We start from the raw sequence: 18,180 nt of genomic DNA, 5'->3' as shown, positions 1-18,180 counted from the left end.
AGCTTTTGAGGTGTTGCAACCGGTATTGTTTTTATTTTCCCTATAAAAGAATTATACGAAAGTCTTCGCTGAAGGTCGCAAAGGTTTTTGGTGTGTGCAAAATGTGTTGTAGGCGTGCAATCATTGATACGCGTTTGGACTGTTTAATGAGCAGTGATTATGCTTTGTAATTAATGTTTATGGTTAGAAAAAGTGGGCGTTCATTGGTACAAATCTTTAAGATTTTATATTGGTTTGCTTGACGTGTGTGATAAAGAAAAAAAGGAAGAATAATTGGTATTCTGGAATAATTTTGGTTTTAAGTTCCAAAAATATCGGACTAGCAGATTTTTCGGAGTTATTCTCAAAACCAGTGTCACTTTATTTTCAAATCTGTAGAATTTTGTACAAAAATAAAATTTCCGAATTTTTCCAACTATTCGCATATACAAAATTTTGAAAATAAAAATTATATGAATAAGAGCTTTGGGACTCAAATTAATTTCGGAGTTATTTTTTAACTATTTTAACTTTTGAACTAAAATACTTTTCACTGATATTTTTTAAATCGACTTTCGGACTTAAAATAATATCAGGTATAGAATATAAAATAATGGGAAACCAATTTTTTTGATTCAAATAACTAATTTTCGGAGTTAAGTAAATTTTCATAATTTGGTTGCAACTATGAAATAGAACTAAATTAAAGAATAAGACTGACATTTTTATCCTCAAATGCGAAGCTAAAATTAAGCCAATTCAGAGTTTGGTTTTCGGATTGTCTTAAGAAATTAAATGCACCTATTCTCTTTTACCTTTCAAGATAAAATAAAAAAAAGAGATATAGAAGTATATATATATTTTTTTTTCTCATCATTATCGTTGTTTTTTACCACCCAAAAAAACTTCAAAAAAAAAAGATACATAAAATGTTTCATCATAATTTTCACATCATCCGACGATGTATGCAACCATCACTTTAATTATTTTTTCACCACAGCTCAATGAAAGGCGGTATCTTGTCCACGAGCACCGCTCATTGTTATGAATGATTAATGATTTTTTCTGATGTTAAGCGCATTTTTCAAATCAAAATTCTCTGCTTGCAACTAAAACACTTTATTATTGTTGCTGCAGGCGCCTATAACTCCCGCAGTTTAGCTGCACTGTGGTTCATTGAATCTAGGTAGGCGGACATCTGAATAAATTTATATGTGCATATATACATAGGTATGTTCAGACATAAATCCACTTTTGACTATATATTTCAATTTATTTCACTCTGCCACATAATGCTTGCAATAACTTCATTCATTTATGAATTATGAGTTTATATTGTTTGCTATAAAAGTTGGTTATTTTTAGCCACCCTTTTCATGGCGCCAAGTCGAAGGAAGAAACCAAATCAAATCCGCAATCCTGTCATCAATTTAGTATTTCCGATGGTGTGTGTGCAACAATGCGTTGTGAATTTTAAGCGGTTTTGTTAATATTTTGTTAGCACAAGTTAGAACAAAGTGAATCCTTAATTTTCGGCGTCAACTCCTGATTATCGGAGTACATCTATTTTTGCTGCTAGTTTTCAGAAATTAATTTAAAGCTTAAGACTGATGTGCTTTACTATAACAAACATTTTCGGAGTCGCAGTTTTAGTTAAATAACTTATAATTTTTATATAAATAATATAATATAAGTTGGGTGTATTTTCATATTCGCATTAAAAAAGTATTCCGAGAAATTTCGGAGTAACAAATTATTTTCGGAATAAACATTTCAAAAATATGCAACAACATCATTACAAAACCGAAATTTCTGAGTACCTACTCCTAACACATACATAACAATGCGCTGCTGGAGAATATAGTATACTACATAAATATATGTACATGTTGCAAATACTTTAATTACCATACTTTGCTTCAGCTTTTTCAAATTTGCACCTCTTCATCGTTACGGCAACATATGTGATTTGTTGTTGTTGTCACCACAGCTGTTCCCGACAATTTGCGCACTCTGCTTGGCATACCAGCAACAAACAGCTACAAACATGTTGTTTTCCTTCACCACTGTCTTTGCTAAATTCCGGCAATGTGAGATGCCGATTGTGATTGTGCGCAATTGGGTGTGAGTCACGTGCCACATTTGACATTATTGCCACATGCTTTTGATGGGCACACCATTAAAAAATCTTAACGTTGCTGTTATTGTCCCCAATATTATTTTTAGTCACTGCGAGTATGAAGGGAACAAAAATATTCGCGTAATTCCAGCAGTCGACAGTCGTGGAACGTACAACATTGGGAACGTTTGTCTGTTGTGTTCGATTAAAATTTAGGTATATATGGATGTAGGAGAACTGTAAAATGCAACACAGTATTTTCGTACTAATTGAGTGCTTTCAGTATAGATTTTTTATGAGGATTTCAGTATTTCAAAAAAATTTTCAGGGTTTTAGGAGTAGATACTTAATAAATTTTTTTATTTAACTTGTGAACTAATTATATTTTAAGGTAATTCATTTCGCTTACAACACTTGAGTTTCGAACTGATGACAATAATAGGTGTGGACTTCAATGATTTAAAATTTTCTGAGAACTGGGCGTGGCTATTTACTACGCATTAATGGAGAAATTGTCTCAACTAGCCTATGTTGGACTATACTTTTAAAAGACCTAATTCGAATCTCGGACCTCAATTCCTCTGGCTAATTTCGTATCGAAAAAGTCGGTCAATTTATGCGATACGTTAATACAATTTAATTCAATTTTACTGATGTTGAAGAATACGGTGAGTTAACTATGAATAAAACTGGTTGAGGAAGTATTCTCATGTACCTACTGTAATGATTTTAGAACTTGAATGAAGAATAGTGACAGACCAAATCGGATCAATTCCCAATATATGAATTTAATTCCTCTATCTTTGGTTTAAAATGCTGTGAAAAAATTTAGATCAGCAGAAAGGGCCATCTCGGGTCATAATATCTTTCCAACACTTTTATACTCATTTAGATATAGAAGTATATATATATTTTTTTTTTCTCATCATTATCGTTGTTTTTTACCACCCAAAAAAACTTCAAAAAAAAAAGATACATAAAATGTTTCATCATAATTTTCACATCATCCGACGATGTATGCAACCATCACTTTAATTATTTTTTCACCACAGCTCAATGAAAGGCGGTATCTTGTCCACGAGCACCGCTCATTGTTATGAATGATTAATGATTTTTTCTGATGTTAAGCGCATTTTTCAAATCAAAATTCTCTGCTTGCAACTAAAACACTTTATTATTGTTGCTGCAGGCGCCTATAACTCCCGCAGTTTAGCTGCACTGTGGTTCATTGAATCTAGGTAGGCGGACATCTGAATAAATTTATATGTGCATATATACATAGGTATGTTCAGACATAAATCCACTTTTGACTATATATTTCAATTTATTTCACTCTGCCACATAATGCTTGCAATAACTTCATTCATTTATGAATTATGAGTTTATATTGTTTGCTATAAAAGTTGGTTATTTTTAGCCACCCTTTTCATGGCGCCAAGTCGAAGGAAGAAACCAAATCAAATCCGCAATCCTGTCATCAATTTAGTATTTCCGATGGTGTGTGTGCAACAATGCGTTGTGAATTTTAAGCGGTTTTGTTAATATTTTGTTAGCACAAGTTAGAACAAAGTGAATCCTTAATTTTCGGCGTCAACTCCTGATTATCGGAGTACATCTATTTTTGCTGCTAGTTTTCAGAAATTAATTTAAAGCTTAAGACTGATGTGCTTTACTATAACAAACATTTTCGGAGTCGCAGTTTTAGTTAAATAACTTATAATTTTTATATAAATAATATAATATAAGTTGGGTGTATTTTCATATTCGCATTAAAAAAGTATTCCGAGAAATTTCGGAGTAACAAATTATTTTCGGAATAAACATTTCAAAAATATGCAACAACATCATTACAAAACCGAAATTTCTGAGTACCTACTCCTAACACATACATAACAATGCGCTGCTGGAGAATATAGTATACTACATAAATATATGTACATGTTGCAAATACTTTAATTACCATACTTTGCTTCAGCTTTTTCAAATTTGCACCTCTTCATCGTTACGGCAACATATGTGATTTGTTGTTGTTGTCACCACAGCTGTTCCCGACAATTTGCGCACTCTGCTTGGCATACCAGCAACAAACAGCTACAAACATGTTGTTTTCCTTCACCACTGTCTTTGCTAAATTCCGGCAATGTGAGATGCCGATTGTGATTGTGCGCAATTGGGTGTGAGTCACGTGCCACATTTGACATTATTGCCACATGCTTTTGATGGGCACACCATTAAAAAATCTTAACGTTGCTGTTATTGTCCCCAATATTATTTTTAGTCACTGCGAGTATGAAGGGAACAAAAATATTCGCGTAATTCCAGCAGTCGACAGTCGTGGAACGTACAACATTGGGAACGTTTGTCTGTTGTGTTCGATTAAAATTTAGGTATATATGGATGTAGGAGAACTGTAAAATGCAACACAGTATTTTCGTACTAATTGAGTGCTTTCAGTATAGATTTTTTATGAGGATTTCAGTATTTCAAAAAAATTTTCAGGGTTTTAGGAGTAGATACTTAATAAATTTTTTTATTTAACTTGTGAACTAATTATATTTTAAGGTAATTCATTTCGCTTACAACACTTGAGTTTCGAACTGATGACAATAATAGGTGTGGACTTCAATGATTTAAAATTTTCTGAGAACTGGGCGTGGCTATTTACTACGCATTAATGGAGAAATTGTCTCAACTAGCCTATGTTGGACTATACTTTTAAAAGACCTAATTCGAATCTCGGACCTCAATTCCTCTGGCTAATTTCGTATCGAAAAAGTCGGTCAATTTATGCGATACGTTAATACAATTTAATTCAATTTTACTGATGTTGAAGAATACGGTGAGTTAACTATGAATAAAACTGGTTGAGGAAGTATTCTCATGTACCTACTGTAATGATTTTAGAACTTGAATGAAGAATAGTGACAGACCAAATCGGATCAATTCCCAATATATGAATTTAATTCCTCTATCTTTGGTTTAAAATGCTGTGAAAAAATTTAGATCAGCAGAAAGGGCCATCTCGGGTCATAATATCTTTCCAACACTTTTATACTCATTTTTATGATTTCCGTCCATTTGGTTGACTGATTAAATAATATTCACACACCATTAAATTCACTATTTTTATAGTAAAATAATATCAAACATATATAACATATCAAAAAAAACGATTTCATAAAAAAAAATTATGCAATAATTTTCCAAACGAAATATTATAAATAAATGTGGAAAAAAACCGAAAATATTAAATTACCATTTATAAAAAAATCATATACTTGAATTAACTGAAAAATGCGGTAATTTTGGTTGAATAGTTCAATTAAGTAGCGAACACCGAATACAATTCTTTGAAATAAATCAATTGAATTGAGTGATGCCGCCACAATTATTATTGGAAAAGATTAAATAATATATTATGTACCGGAAAATAATTGGCGATATTTAATATTTATTTTGTTACAAAAAGTGCAAAATAAACGTGTACGAAAAGGGTGAAAAAAAGAGCGGCAAAAACCCAATTAGTGAATGTGATGAACGAATAAAGGTATTATTTAATATAGTCTGATGTCATCAGCTATAGCACATGATTCAATTATAAAAGGTTTGATAAGTAAACAGCTTTCTCACTCTTTTTTGACAACTCTTCTGCGTTAGCAAAACAATAATGTTTTTTTCGAAATTTATCCAGAAAATTGTTCAAAAAGTTGTAAATAGTAGCAGATATTTATCAACCCAAGAGGTAGACAATATTGTTTAATTTTTATATGTTTTTCTCGATTTTTTTATTGACATTCGAATTTTATATTACCAAAATTCAAATAAATTGTTCGATTCAATCATTCAATCAATCATTGTCCGTTTCTTTTATATACATATACGGTTATGTATATCGAGAAGATAACTAACCGCGTTTTTTATTGACTCTGGATGTTGCGAATAAAGCGATTAAAGAAAAACCAAAACAGGCGATTGCCAAAAAGGCGCAGTTACAAGGATTGCAGATTAGATACCGATATTTCGTCTCAAAAGAGAGTTCAAAACAGAAAGTAACAACTAAAGATATGAGCAGATTATTCTAACTGTCCCGGTTGAAAGAACAAAGGAGTTAAAAGAAGTCCAGTTATCTTCAATTTTTGTTACGTAACTACTGTTTAAACCTAATTTTAAATAAAAAGTGTTCATTGTATTTCGCTATTTTTTCTGTTTTACTTGTTTCTCGCATAAGGAAATCAGGAATATTTTTTGGACTCTAGTTGTTCCATTGTCTTTTGCAATTCTCCCAATAAAAGGTTATGTAATCAATCGCCCTTATATTGTTTTACTGATCTAAATGTTCCTTCTCCTTGAAGCGGAACAGTAATATTTAGAGACATGTACATGTATGTATGTGAGAACAGGTGATTTTCAGGTGTCTAAGATTTATTTCATAGGTTTCATATACATTCCCGAAATTAACACTGTCAAGTCTAGTAGAAATATACATACTAACTATTATAACATCTGAATAATACATTTTGAGATTTTTCTTAGAATCTTCAGAGCAGTCGCACAATGAATCTAGAGTATTTTTGTGTTTTTAAAATTGTTTTATTTTCCACAGAAGGAAATTGAGTCTATATCTTTAACTCTGTCTCTTTTTGTAACTCACTCTTTGAAAGATCAAGTAATCAATCAACGTTATTTATCCATTGTTAAAATCTTTCTAGAGCTTCACTTCAAACGAAATCATAATGTGTGGGTCAAATTCTGCCAGACTAATTAGTATAGTAGGTGTCCGATCAATTATTATATAATTTTAATGCTAATTTCCGAAAATAAAATTAAATGTTTGTTTCATGTGAAAAATGTTAAATATTCTATTCTTTATGACTAATAGATATTAACTCTCTGCACTGGACGTCACTCACCTACATAAAAATTAAAAATTCAAACTATTATTCGAAGAAAACAGGACATATTTTCATGTCAATTATTAATTTTGGTTCGAGAATAGTAGTATATTTTATACTACTTGGAATATATTTTTAGCTACGTTCTCAAAAAAAGCGAATTAATTTTTCCCTTTTTTCTTTCCTTCGGAAATACAACCTTTTGTAACGCAGTGTCAAAACTTTGCTGTCACTACTTACCAAACCTTTTATAATTGAATCATGGCTATAGCAGATGAATAAAAAAAAAATGAACTGTCCAAATAGAAACGTACCATGAAATGAACAAAAACTGAATAAATAAAATAATAATTAAAAGCAAAATAAATATTAAATATATTAATAATCTTGTCTCATATTTAAGAGACACAAATTAATGCTTTTTAAACAATAAATCGCATAGAATTGTCCAAAGTTGTGGCAAAAGGTTCACTATTGCATAAGCGAAATTAAAAACGTAATTAAATATGTTATTTAACTTAATGCCATATATTTTTCACGGATTTTGCGAAATAAGCAATTAAATTTGGCTGAATTAAAAAAGCTGACATATTTATATCAATATCAGTTTTCATTAATAAATATACGAAAATGTATCCATGATAAATTATTAGTTGCAGTATTTTCAACATAAAAATAATTTCATTATGCAATGACTTTATTCAAGCAAAAATTACAGTACGTTTTAATATTTTGCATTCAAGGGAAATAAATAAATGTGTCTGCAGTAAAAACGTAGTTGTAGTTGTTGGGAACTGGTGAACTCTACAGGTAAACCATTCGCTACATTTTGATTCCCAAATTTGATTCAAACAGGGTGATGCAACTAGCCATTCAACGCTTTGGTAATCGGATGGTGTGATATACCCACATTAGGCCACTTTTAATAGGGTAACATCAAGTCAATCGTACGATTTACCATTTGGAAACGATTATTCAAACCACCCATTAAGAAGTGAACAAGTTACTGTATAACTATATATAAGATATACTTCTTTAATTTCCATTTAATTGATTGATCAAACTTTTATTTATTTTTGTGAACGAATTTTCATACTGGCCTACTCGTTATTAATTAATTTAATTTTATATTCTTAACTATGGTTAACTGTTGTTGTAAAACAGTTGGATTCACACTTCAGTTAGTCCCCAAATATCTAGTACATATATATGATATCAGCTACTATAAGTCACGCTTGACTATCCACCAAACGGTTAACCGAATGAAAATGTTAATGAAAACATTTCGGTTGTTGCCCTTTACGTACAGACACACCGTATATGCGTTATTTTCAATGATAACAAACCCACTATGTTGAATGTTCTAAGCAATGGCAATCAATTAAGCAACACCGTTAGTTCATTTAACACTAATGAGGGCAAGCGGAACCTTTACACCTGATAAAACAGCTGCAGGAAGAGAGATTTTGGTTTTGTTTCCATTGAATTCTTTAGTTGTATGCGGGATTTAATGGTAAGTGATATAAAAATTAAAAACATAGCAAACACATAAATACTATTCGTGCATTTATTAAATATTTAAAAGCTTAATTTTAGCTTATAGCTCCACTGAAGCTCTGAGCAACTAATTGCATATCGCTGACCTGCAGCCATTTGCGCATGCGCGTCAATCAATTTTTATGGCACATAATAAAGTGTTTACCTAGACACCGGTAAAGTCACGCTTTCCAGAGCATATAGACCCAAAAAAGAATATTCATATAGACACATAACATATAATCATCGCAATGCAATGCTTCGCTAGTGTTAACTTTAAATTTTCATAGTAATCAGATGCTTCATCATTCAGTCGTTTATAAATACATATGCATTTAAATATGTATATTGTATGTGTATTTTGATAGCAACAGACGCAGATAGATTCACTCTAACCATTTTGCAAATATAGTTATTCATATATTCACACATATTTACAAATATTCATGTGTAAATATTGATTGACTGATGAATTTCTGAGTATACCGTTGCTTTATTTGCAATACCGATTTATATGATTGCTTTTGTTTACAGATATGACAGTTATGGGGTCAAACGCATAACCATACACCATATTTATAAACATAAATAACGAAATTTTCGTTTATAACTATGTGAGTGAAGAGTGACTCGCAAGTTCTTCCTAAGAAAAATCATATCATCAATGGTTATACATTTATATTTGTTATGGTAGTATATGAATAAAAAGTAGATAGCAAAAAAGGTAATCTAAACTGAATTGAATTAATTTTATTCTGCATAATAGTCGGACAGAAAAATTTGTGTCGCAATCAAAACAGTTTTTCACAAAATTCGTTTCCTTTACAAGTTCAATCGAGGGTGATAGAGCAACATAATGCGGTATCAACACTTCATTAAAATATGTATAATTAACTAGGAAGCTTTAAAATATTGGAAGTTATAAGCAATACAGATTTCTATTCGAAAATTGTTTCCGATTGTATGAGTATATTATTTGGTAGTTTCTCCCAAAATATTTCTCAACTAAATGAAACAGTAAAAGAATTTCTCTACTTTACTAAACATGTTTTCAACTTACCTTAAAACAATGTTTATTTTCTAGTCTAGTCGAAGATCTAGTTACTCCTAGTTGGAAGTTTATATATATCTGAAAAAGAATAAATAGTCAACGATTAATTAAGATTTTTAATCTTAAAAAATATATGTAAATGGAGGCTAATATAAATAAAAAATACTGCAATTTAAGTAGATCATTAAACTCCTAACTGTTGAGATCGCTTTTTAAGTCCGTCAAGATAGGAAAACAAAATTTGCCTTCTAATACTTTGCCGCTTTCTCTCCATTTCCATGTACTTGTCTAACTAATGTATCCCACAACTCTGTTTTGTTCGAAATTTTACAAGATTTGGCGAATCGCAGACGTTTTTTGTGATTATTCCAGTTTACATAATTTATACCAGTTCTCTGTTCGATTAGTCACTCCCTAAAGGGTAACCCAACTTAATAATTTTCTATACTTTAGCTTTTAAGATGTATTAAAATTAGAAGTAGCTATCGTTAAGAAAATGTTTCGAGCGAAAATCCATAAAAGCAAATAAATAGAAAATAAATATTTATTATGCATATCTAGTCCCCGTTGTTCTCCTTGTGTCAACACAAGTTACATATAACAAATGTGAAAGTGAAGTAAAAACGTATTCTATATATCTGGCAGTAAATTATGACTATTTTTTAAGATTTTTTATTGAAAGAGTTCAGTGGTACTTGTCCATCCAACTATAGTTTTTTGGTATATAGAAAATTTCATTCATATCGCTCATGTTGAAAACATTAAAACCGTCGTAGATTTTGTACATAAGGAATCTAGATCAAAGTAAGTTTAAGATGATGGGAAAATGGCAGACTGAAACATTTAGAGCTGAAAGATTAAATGTATACGATGCATTCAATGTGCTTCAAGCCCGCTCCCATCCAGCAACTCATCAATTTACAATTTAGACTATTTTAGATACTCTTCTTCGCACCAATATTTGTGAACTAATAAAAATATGTCAAATTATTAAAATTGTGTTTATCCTTTTTTTTTTGCTATATCATAACAGTTATTGTTAAATCGCACATATGATTATCATGATAACTGTTGTTGTATTACTTTTCTGTTGGTTCGTTAGCATTACATGGAGTGACGAAGCGCGGCTTGTCGCGTGGTAAGGTGTGGCTGCTATCTATATACATGCTTATATATGACTTTGGTGACCCACATTCCAAGTGATATATTTATGCATGTTTGTATTAGTCATATTTTTAGTTCCACAAACACATACATATGTATATGTATAACTTGCCACATATATGTGATGCTGACTCTCTACATACATTCATATACGTATAAGTCATTAATATGTGGTTTAATCATTAAATTCTTGTTGGTACCGCTGAGTACATTCTCATCTAAATTGTGGCGCGACATGGTGAGCGGCGGCCTGAAATGCAGGTATGTAAGCCATAAATTATCGAGCTGGAAAAGTAAGTGCGTGCGAGTGTTTGAGTGTATGCGAGTATGTCATATCAATTCACCTCTTTTTTTGTTGTTTTTGTTTTTGTCATGCATTATGCCGATTCGCGTGCACAAAGTTGATTGAACTTTTAAGTTTGCTGACAGTTTTCACACTTTGCACGCAACCGGCTTACACCGGCGCCGACCATTGTTGTTGGTGTTATTGTGTAGGCAAAAAATAAATAAATTTAAATGCTGCAAACATACATATGCAGTGTGGTGTAGCGTAGTGTATATTGGTTAAAGCTGACTGATGGATTAGCTGGGGCGCCCCAATTTGTCGGAGTGTGCATACTTTTTTGAGCGACTGTAGCGAATGCAATTCGTTTGCAGGCAAGGCTTTCATTGAGTTCATATTTTTATTAATAATTAATTCAATATTTGCTCAAATCATGAAGAACATTCATGTGAGTCGGGACATATTTCTGATAAATGTGTAGCTTTTCTCAATGAGTTCACTTAACTTATAATCAAAAACAGATATTCGTAGCTTAATTGGTCTCATAGCAGCTATGGGATTAAATTCGGATTTAATAAAATATTGAAAACAGAATTCATTGATTGCATTGAACAATAACTCAACCTCATTTGTTAACATCTATATGTACATATTTATATAAATAACTGCCCCTCTAATCACTGCTAATTACGAAACTGCTTTATGCACGGCGGTTAATTAAACGAGATATTAACCATGCATGTGTGGTTTAAAAGAGAGATTGTCAATATAATCTTATACCATCCGCATATTATGCATGAATAAACGACATGAGCTCAAAATTATGGGCTAGTAACAATCACAGTTATTTCGCATGATGGTAGAATAATATTAGGAGTAAAAAAAAATTAATTTTAGGAGTAAAAAAATTTCGGAGTAATAATATTTATTAAAATTTATTTTTTTATCTAAGTTAAAATTTTTCGTAGGTACATTACGGATTAGAATTATCTTTCGGAGTAATATATTTCATTGCGGACGGTAATATATTTCAACGGATTTTCGGAATAAGGTTTGTAAAATTTTAAATAGAGTATGCACTGTTATTTAGAAGAGTCTTGCTAACTGAAGAACTAAGAAATTAAAAGTTTAAATTTGGAATTTTGCAATAATGCATCAAGCCATTTATGTCTGATTTCTCTCTTTGAAAACTTAGGCTGGTCATATAGCCTATATAGGCCAGATTAACATAGCAAGGAGGAGGATTATTATTTAGTCAAAACTATTTCTTCTTCTTACTCCACTACGTGCCCAGCCTAAGAACTTTATTGAGAACAAGTGGTTTTATTCTAGTACAGCATTTATGTAATTGAGGCGCCCATAAAAATCTCTAAAGTTTAATTACCATTAAATAAAAGGATTTTTCACTTAACCTCCATTTATTTAATTTTCATGAATTTCGCATAAATTTTATACCCGTACTCTGTGCAGAAGAAGCGTAATTATGTTATTCTGAATAATTACAAACCGATTTGGCTTAATTGCAGTAAAACAATTTGCAAACTGCAAAAAAAGTTATGAGAAAATAAATTCTCTGAGCTTCGCATTATTTACACTTTGCGGCTCATACTTCAGGAACATTTCATCAAGCCATGTTAGAATGTTCTTGCTATTGCTGCAATGCTTAGATGACAAACAAAAAGAAACAATTATAAACGCCACAATTACGTCGTTAACGACACACTAATCGACACTTTTGCTGTAACTACATTTATGTCAAGCGCTGAGCATTAAACTCGCATAAACTCACACACATACACATACATTTATCGATCTTAAGTTGGCCACACATAATCCAAGCTCCCTTTCTCCGACCCAGCTGTAACGCAACAAAACCCATTCAACTTTAGTTGCAAGTGCGCTTTGGCTATTGAATGACTTTTTGTTAAATAATCAAACATAGACACATCCTACACACACTATCGCTCTCCTACTCTCGTAGTGGAACATTAATGCTTGGTCAGCACTGTCATTCGGAGATGTGGCCACAATGATAGCACGAAATGTGACAAACAGAACGCTAATCACAATATCCGAAAGCAGCAATTTAATGATTTTAATAGCTTCCTCAAAGCATAGCAGTGACGATGGAATTGAATGGACAATCAACAACACATACCATTTGAGTTATTTTGATTATTTTAATAGGCGATGCCTAAGTTTTCTAAGTCCGCGGTAAATGTAAATTAATTAGAAAAACAGAATTAAAATTTAAAATCAATGAAAAGTAACTTTTTATGGTTGGAACTTATCGACACACGATAATTTGGACGGTAAATTTTGGAAAAATGTAGTTAATAGAAGAGACAAGATAGATAGCATCAAATACGAGTAAATGCATGGAAAAGCAAGTTTTTTATGAGTGTGTTGAAGAGAGATTAAGTTAGGTCTTAAGACGGCGATAACGTTAATCTTACGTGGACAGTTAGGTTAGGTTATAGGGTAGATCTCCGTAGATGCAGAAGATCTCGTTTAGACAGATTCGACTATCCATTGTGACGCCCGGAAAACTCCTAACGGGTCACTAAGACCCACGTGTACAGTTACAACCCCAGTATTTTTAATGTGAAAACTTCCTTAAGGTCTATAAAAACTGTAAGCAATGAGTTCCACGAGAAAAATATTGTCAACATTCAGACATAGGTTGGGCTGGAACATTTTAGTCATGATAGTCTGTTATACAGATTACATAATAGTCCGGATCTCATATGTCAAGGTGATGTCGGGTAAGGTCGGTTCGTGAGTTATTCATTGGATACTTTTTTAATATACACTTAGACAATAAGTCTAGTACGGAATTTTGATTCATTATGTAGGCAAAGCCGATAATGTGTGATGTTTCGAAACCGGCACAGTTGGGCTTCTATCTATAGAACTCTGGAAACCGCCTATAGAAGTCGCGTTGATGGGAATTTGTCCTTCTGAAAACTATAAACAGCAAAGGAGATGTTTGAAAAAGGAATTATAAGGCCTACACTACAGATAAGCGAGGACAACAATATTTTATGATTATTATTATAATTATTTTTAAATTAATTTTTAGTGAAGAAACTTAAACATTCTCCAAAAAAATGGATTCTTGTTATTTTTCAATTAAAACTTTATAACTTTATAATGTGACCACCTTGTATATGTAAATTAGTATATCATATTTTCAGTGCAAAAATTCGGTCAATAAAAATACTGTAAACCATAAAATTGCAACAAAGTTAGTTGCAATGAGTTTTTGTTATTTTTAGAATTCGTATTAAAATATTAAAGAACATTGGTTTACTTAATTCTTGTTTTCATTCCGACACTACCAACAAAAAGTCAGCAGTCATTTATTTTCCTCGCAAATGTACGCCGGCTTATCTTATCTAGTTGCAGTTTTTGTTGTTTGCTGATATCTGTTACAATTGTTACAGCAGACGCTGCTCGCTATGACTACAACTACAACTATAACATGTACCGCACTTATCATGCCTAGACGCTGTCCTCCATCTCGAAACCGCTTTCAAGCTGCCGCACTCAAAATTCAGCCTAAAGCCATTCCATACACCTTCATTTATTTAATTCTATGCATATTGCTTATCTTACTTTGTTGTTATTATTTTTGTTGTTGGTGCATTTGCATTTCATTTGGCCGCCACTGCCGCATACCGAGACTTACAACTGGTTTCTGTTTCTGCAGAAAATGAAACCAAAAAACAGCACCAACAACAACAAAGCGTGTATTGTTTTTGTGCTCTTCAAGGCGCGTTTGCCTTAAGCTGCGCTCTACGCTACGCTTAGTTGACCTTAATGTTGCAGCGGTTTGCGCACTTAAAGCCGACTTGACTTGGCATTTTATTGCTTTGGCTGCGGAATTTCTTAACTGTTAATCACGCTGGAGGTGCAACGAATGTCGAGAAAACAACAAAAGCAACAACAATACGTTTTTTTTTGTTTAACAAAGAATAATACTGAAGTTTGGCGCACGTTGCTGCTTTGTATGAGAGCAAGCCTGTATCAATGGTACCTTGTATATACAGGTATATATGTGTTTATACATATACATCTTTTCATTTATACGCAGTTAAGAATAGTAATCAAAAACACTAAAAATGCAGCAAACGCTGTTCCAGAAGTCAGCACACCTTAAACAGCCCAGCGGTATGGTGAGCAGGTGACAACGCTCTTCGCTTGAGTTGCGAAAATGTTGTGCGCGTTAAAAGTAACTGATGTCATTGCTAATAGCGGTTTTCCATTTACTTTGTTCTGGCTTTGCCATTTTTGAACGTTCGTTTGCATGTCGCAGCAGCTGAGACACATTGAAAGACAAATAAGCAATAACTAACAACAACAAAAGCAATACGTTGTTGATATTTTCAATGCCAAAAGCATTTAGCCGTCAAATGAATTAAGATTTTTATAATACAGTGTGGCTGCTACCAGCGTTACCGCTTAGCACTTCGTTTGTCAATTCGACGGCTGCAAGCTTGGAGTGACAGGGGTATGGGTACGATCAAATTGTCTTTCGTGTTAAGCAATGGTTTATGGAAAATTGTTAATCTCCAGCCTTTACATATTTATGTTTTTGTTGCCAAGCTATTCCACCTTGACCGTATTTAAAAAATGTGACATCTCGAAACAAGTATGTATGAACATATGTATGTACTGTTATGCGTTATGTAATAACATCTAATAACGATTTGAAATGTTGCTACTAGTAGTTAAAAATTTACAATTGTAAATGTATATGTGTAAATATATATGTACAAACTAAGTTATGCAAGAATGTATAAAAACGCTTGTATTCTATTGAAATTTTGTTTTATTGAATTGTGCTTTATATTCGTAGTAAAACTATTCTAGGGAAATATAAAAATTTCATAATGCTCTTGTTAAAAAAACATTTTTTGAAAGCAAGCATTTGAGGTGGGAAATCTAATTTGTTTTATATATTGTAAAAAATGCTTTTTTAGAACTACAGAGATAATGATACATTAGATGATATTACAGAAATGGAATGTTGAAGGTCCTTATATTATTTGGAATAAATAAATATTTTCGGAGTAAATTGACATTTTCGGGAAAATTCATATTTACGGAGAAAATTTATATTTTCAAAATTACTTCTGTCAAAGAAAATATATTTATTTCGATACCTCAATGTTATTTGTAAAGACCCAACCATAGCAAATCGCATCACAGTTAGTGTTTCAATATTTGCCTATTTTTAGAGTACTATCTATTCTGCAGTACTAGTACTATTATTTCTGCAGTGAAACTATATAACCAAATTAAAATTAACCACATAAGTTTAGTTAATTTTATATTGTATGGTACTTTCGGAGTAAAATTATATTTTTGGAGTTATATTTGCCAATGCAAAAATATTTATTTCGATTAATTTGTAGGAACCCCAACATCATTAATCAAATATTTAACAGTTATGGAATTTTCGGACTATAATTACATATTCGAATTTAATTATATAGATAAAATATTTAATTTCAAATTTACATTTTTAATATTTGTAGAATTATAGGGAATTAAATATTTTAAAGTTGGCATTACAATAGTTAATGTATTGTGATATACATACATATCTATATACAGTGGAACTTCTCTAACTCGAATCACCATAATCCACAAAAAAACTTCGAGCTATAGAGACTTTGAGTTATCGAATTTTCATTAAAAAATTAAATTTTTGAAAAAGCTGTAAAATATAGATTTCTACACAGTTTTAATTTTTTACTTTGGATAAAGTGTTATGTTCATACTTTAAAACATGTATTCTGAAATTTTGTTGGTTGCACTTTTCTATTTTTGGCTATTGACGTTTGTATCCCATGCCTTTGTTACACGACTTATGTAATCCATAAATATAATATCATATTTTTTGTTAGCCTCCATACGATATAGAGAGACCCTTTTAGAATACTGCCTCGATACTAAAATCGAAAAGGTCGATTTATGGAGAACTTCGAGTTATAGAAGTTCGAGTTATGGAAGGAAATTTATATGAAATTTCTAAACGCTATTGCCAATTCAAAAGTTCGACTTATGGTGATCTTCGATGTATAGAAGTACAAGTTATGGAAGCTCTACTGTATGTATACAGGTCGAACAAACACTCCTAATTCTCACAGACTTTGAATTTATGACTCTTATTTGAATCATAGAACTTTCGTGATTTGTCAAAATATTTCTAGCCTCACCTTTGCAGTTGCTCATTTATTGTTTTCCAAATGGCATTTCACATTTAAAGTCAAATATTGCTGGTAACGCACTCTTGCTGACGCCATCAAACATTTATATTACATCTTTCAGTCTCATATGCAATTAATACGTTTGTATCTCCTTTATTGCATCGCTTTATAGCGCTTTTCAATTATGGAAATATTTCGCAATAACAAATAATGACATGCCATTAAAGAGACACAGTGAATAGTTGCCGCGCTACCTGACGTATCGCGCTTTGAAGATAAGCACAAAAATATCTACACAAATATTTTTTAATCAACGTGTTTGGTTTGTAGTTCAGGAAAATATTAATAAACGAAAATATTTTCTTATTACTCGCCACTGACGGTATTGATGTGGCCTAAGCTGAGATTGGCCAAGAGTTGCTTTGGTGACAATGTTGTCGCGACAACTCATCTGCTTGTCACTAACAACAATCGTGCGGTGTCGTCTGCTCATTAATGGCAATATGAATGTTGAAGGTCGCAAGTTGGCTAATACAAACGCAGTCAGTCTCTTTTTTGTTGTGTTGTTTTACTTAGGTCTTGAGATTTGTTACTTGCAAAAATATTATTACTTTGCCTTCGAGTACAAGCGTTTGAAAACCTGTAGCAGACAGTGCCTTGAAGTGGATTGTTGCATTTCTGATCAAACGATAAACTTAAGATGTTTAATAAAATTTATTATTGCAGTATTTTACAATTAATTAGGTTGTCTTTGTTATTGTTGTTGTGTATGTTCTACCTGAAATCTTAATAAACTAAAAAAAAATCAATCAAAAATATCCCCACACATGAAGTAAGCAAACAAAAGGTAAAGCAGATAGTTTTTAACTTTTCGAAATCCAACGCATAAATCGAAAAATAAAGATTATCAAATCAAAGGCTGAAACTAAAACCAAAAG

General features: G+C 31.8%; 1 long non-coding RNA gene across 1 annotated transcript in view; it reads right to left on the bottom strand.

Moving 5' to 3' along the window:
• Positions 1-18,180, bottom strand: part of LOC128922821 (uncharacterized) — a 56,087-nt gene that overhangs the window by 17,761 nt on the left and 20,146 nt on the right. The window contains exon 3 of the long non-coding RNA XR_008472010.1: positions 9,587-9,655. This is a non-coding gene — a long non-coding RNA (uncharacterized LOC128922821). The remainder of the gene's footprint in view (positions 1-9,586; positions 9,656-18,180) is intronic.

This window comes from Zeugodacus cucurbitae, chromosome 6 (genome assembly GCF_028554725.1).
Source record: "Zeugodacus cucurbitae isolate PBARC_wt_2022May chromosome 6, idZeuCucr1.2, whole genome shotgun sequence".
NCBI lineage: Eukaryota > Metazoa > Arthropoda > Insecta > Diptera > Tephritidae > Zeugodacus > Zeugodacus cucurbitae.
The sequence above is the reverse complement of the archived record's forward strand: the minus strand, read 5'-3'. Positions and strand labels throughout refer to the sequence as shown.